This window comes from Oryctolagus cuniculus, chromosome 9 (assembly GCF_964237555.1).
Source record: "Oryctolagus cuniculus chromosome 9, mOryCun1.1, whole genome shotgun sequence".
Lineage (NCBI taxonomy): Eukaryota > Metazoa > Chordata > Mammalia > Lagomorpha > Leporidae > Oryctolagus > Oryctolagus cuniculus.
The window spans coordinates 111,994,421-111,998,948 of NC_091440.1; the positions used below are offsets into that span (position 1 = coordinate 111,994,421).

The 4,528-nt window shown below is 46.7% G+C and overlaps 1 pseudogene; it reads left to right on the top strand.

Annotated features, from left to right (window-relative positions):
- Positions 1-265: 265 nt before the first annotated feature.
- On the top strand, positions 266-668 carry LOC127491980 (large ribosomal subunit protein uL14 pseudogene; annotated as a pseudogene).
- Positions 669-4,528: the final 3,860 nt, after the last annotated feature.

A 4,528-nucleotide genomic window follows, 5' to 3' on the forward strand; every position in this document is an offset into this window, starting at 1 on the left:
CAATCCTATACGGGTGCAGGTGTCCCAGGCAACAGCTTACCCTGCTGTGCCACACACCTGGTGAGTTTTAAACCAGACAGTATGGATTCCTTTTTCCCTTATCAGCATATCTTGCCCCTAGAGTCTTCAAGAAATATAGCAAATACATATTGAGCACCTGCTGTTTCCACACATGCCACTGGGGTGCAGAAATACAGAGAAACACACAATTCGCTCCATCCCTCAAAACACTGTGTACCCTTCCTGTCTCTTTCCACCATTCAAGATGTTGAAGCGAGGACGTGGTGGGTCCTCTCATGTGGAATTCTGGATTTCTCTGGGTTTTCTGGTGGGCGTGGTGACAACAAAAATCTGTATCATCTCTGTGAAGGGGATCAGGACACAGCCAAACAGACTTCCCACCACTGGTGTGGGTGCTGCCCAGTCAAGAAAGGTAAGCCAGAGCTCAGAAAGAAGGTACATCCAGCAGCGGTCACACTGGGGAGAAGATGGTTTCTCTATTTTGCAGATAATGCAGGGATCATAGTAAATAACAAAGGCGAGATGGAACACTCTGCCCTCGCTGGACAAGTTGCAAAGGAGCATGCAGACTTGTGGCCCAGGATGCATCCGAGGCAGGCAGCATTGCCTGCCTCTCCAGTGTATTTGTAAAATCAATAAATGAATGAATGAAAATAAATAACCATCAAGAAGTATTTGCTACAAAAAAAAAAAAAACCAAACAAACAAAAATCACTGTGGACCAATAGCTAAAGAAATGAAAAGGAACAAAAGACTGGCATGAAAAAATACCCCTCCCCTAAATACAGAAAAGGAATGATTAACCCTCACCCTACCCCTACCCCCTACCCTACCCCGCACCGTGAGGAAGAAGAGGCCAGAGATGGGCTTCCAGAAATGGCAGATTTTAAGCAGAGTCTTAAAGGATAAAAGTGGAAGTGTGAAGCAGAGAGGAGGGGAAGGCGCACCGCAGGCAGTGCAGGCAGACACAGGCAGGTGGACAGAAGCAGCCAGGAGCCACAGGGGCCCTCCGGGTGAGAATGCTGGGTTACCCAGGGTGTGTTAGAAAGCAAGGTGGGAGATCCAGATGAAAGCACAGACTGGGCTGGCTGGACACGGTGTGCGAGACAGTCCGGGACTTGATAGGGGTTTGATTAATAAATTCATTTACATGTTAATGGTCCACTTGGCTAGAGAAAGATTTGCAACCCTGGCATTTGGACTTCATCCTGTGAGCCACAGGGAGTAAAAAGGTCTTAATAGCAGCATCCTGACCGCATTGGTGTGCTGGAAACCCCCCCAGTTTTCCTGACTGACCCTTCAGCTGCCAGGTGCAGTGAGCCAATGTTGCATTCTTCTGCAGGTGAGGGCACTGTACAGCTGTGCCTGACGGGGGAGGGGGGGGTGTTTCAAGCACACTTAGCTTGTTGTGTCTGCTGAATTCTAAATATCAATGGTCATGGGTTAGGTAAGACCTCAGATAAAGCACACATTCTCTTTTACCCTGCAGGAGCCCTGTGATGCTCTGCCTAAGCTTCTAATGCCACTAGGACTGACAAAGGCTTATGTATAATACACAGAATGGCCCCTACCAAGACAGCTGGATGATGGTAATCACTAACATTCGTCTAACTCTCTATATTCACAAAGGATTTTTATGTCATTTTCTCTCTTCATTCCCATAAAACTTTGATAATACTCATTGTCTCCATTTTACAGATGAGAAAATTGAGAATCAGAAAGGTTAAGTGCTTTGTGTGACAACCACTCAGGGACAGTCACAGATGGACCTGGGCACTCTGACTCCACGTTCTGATGTCCTTTCCAATGCATTTTGATGGTGATCAGCGGGGGACAGGTGCCCGAAGTTGCTATCAATTTACCCATGATTTTGGAATAGTGACACCTGCTCGCTGCTGGTCAGGGTGTTGCAAGAACATGACAGTGCTTTGCAAAGGGAAGCACTAAACAAGAGCCATGCTCATCTTTATTCACTTCACAAAATAGCCAGGAGACCGTCCATAGGGTAGAGCTGAAGACAAATACCTACCTGGAATCTGCCACTTTCCCATAGAGAAGGGGAAACAGAAACAGGCTGTATCTAAACTCTTCCTCTTCCACATGACAAAAAATGAAGGCACGTAAACGAGGCATTGTCAGGAAATCTGTTTTCAGCTGGCAAATTAATGGGCAAGTTTACTTAACCTCGTGGGACCTGAGAGGCCTTCCCTGTGAAATGATGGTTTGGGACCCAGTGAATGCCAAGGTCCCTTCCTGTTAGTACACTGAATTATTCCATGCACAAATGAAACAGGTTTGTGTAGGATCTGATCAAGATCTTTTTGAGCCTCCAGGGGTTACTGGGAACACAGTTTTTAATGTCTATTTCTTGCTATGAGCTTCATATCACTACCTCCCACCCCCAGGGCAAGAGAGCCAGAACTGATTCACCAACAGACAGCCACAGGAGAAGGAGCAGAGGCACAAAAAGCTGAAGGGAAGCCCCCTGCTCTCTCCTCTCTGAGAGAGCTGCAAGAAAGGGAAAGGGTAGGGAGCTAAGCAACAATTAAAATGGGTAAAAGACTTGAATAGGCATTTCCTAAGAAGGTTTCTCTCTTGGTTAATATGCACATGAAAAGGTGCTCAACTCTGTCAGTCACTGGGGAAATGCAAATCAAAACCACAATAGGGGCCAGCACATGTGCCATAGTGGGTAAAGCTGCCACCTCCCGTGCCAGCATCCCATATAGACCAATTATAGGGGCCAGCTCTGTGGCACAGCTGGTAAAGCCACCGCCTGCAGTGCCAGCATCCCATATGGGCACCGGTTCTAGTCCTGGCTGCTCCACTTCCAACCCAGCTCTCTGCTGTGGCCTGGGAAAACAATGGAAAATGGCCCAAGTCCTTGAGCCCCTGCACCTGCATGAGAGACCCAGAAGAAGCTCCTGGCTCCTGGCTTCTGATCAGCACAGCTCCAGCCATTGAGGTCAACTGGAGAGTGAACCAACAGATGGAAGACCTCTCTCTCTCTGCCTCTCCTTCTCTCTCTGTGTAACTCTGACTTTTCAAATAAATAAATAAATCTTTTTTAAAAAGCACACAATAAGGTGCTAGTATTTGGCTCAGCAGTTAAGACACCACTTGGGGCAACCACATCCCCATTCAAAGTGCCTGGGTTCAAGTCCTGGCTCCACTTCCAATCTTAGCTAATAATGTGCACCTAGGGAGGCAACAGATGATGGATCATGTTAAGTCCCTGACATCCATATAAGAGGCCAGGATGGAGTTCTGGGCTCCTGGTCTCAGCCTGGGCCAACCCAGATGTTTGTGGGAAAGTGGGGAGTGAACCGCCAGATAGAAGACCTCTCTCTCTTTCTGCTTTTCAAATAAAATGAAAATAAATATTTGTAACAACATAGAAAGTTCAATCAAATAGATAACAAGGATTTTTTTTAAGGCCTCGAAGCAATAAGTTCAGTCCTTAGGCCACTCCTGCCACATAAAGACACAGAGTTCGTCCCCTCGAGAGGTCACAGTGACAAGGCACCATGGTAGAAGCAGAGACAGGGCCTCGTCAGACACCAAAGCTGCTGAACCCAGAGCTGTGAAAAATAAATTTGTTGTTCTTTGTAAATTACCCAGTCTTTGGTATTTTGTTATAGCTTCAAGAACAGACTGAGATGATGTTTTAAAATGAAGAGGGCCAGGGCTCACGGGTTGGTCCAATTTCATTCTAAATAGCAAAAGTGACCAAATATAAGACACCAGACTGAAGCCTGCAGAGGGAAGTGGTTTCCAAAGGGAAATGATGATATGGCAAAGACAGGTTGGTAGAAGTTACTGGACAAATAATTCATTCACACTATACCACAGTGAATCAAGTCAGCTTAATAGACACGTTGCTTAATAAACATGTTGTGGGAGAGGTGTGTCAGTGCCTATGCTCCCAATTCTCTCTTAGTAACAAGACCTGCAATCCTAAGCTGAGCTAATGTCTGCTCAAAATGAAGAACACGTTGCCTGTTCTCCACTGTGGACACATTAAACCCATGAGCAAATTCTAGACAGGGAATACTGGAAGTATCACACATCAGCTTTCGGAGACCTCCCTTCATAGTCAATGATACCCTTGGCCCCCACATTGCTTTTTTCTTCAAGCATTTATCCATTCTACTTCTTCAGATGGAAACAGTGATTGGGGCTATAGCTTATGCTATGATCATGAGAACAACGGTCAGAGCCTCAAGATGACAGAGGGGTAAACTATAAGGATTCGGTAGGGCTGGCACTGTAGTATAGTAGGTTAAGCTTCTGCCTGCAGCGCTGGCATCCTGTGTGGGCACTGGTTCAAATCCCAGCTGCTCCTCTTCCAGTCCAGCTCTCTGCTATGGCCTGGGGAAGCAGTAGATGACCCAGGTTCTTGGACCTCTGCTTCCATGTTGAAGACCTGGAAGGAGCTCCATGCTCCTTGCTTCAGATCGGCCCAGCTCTGGACTTTGCAGCCATTTAGGGAGTGAATCAGCAATGG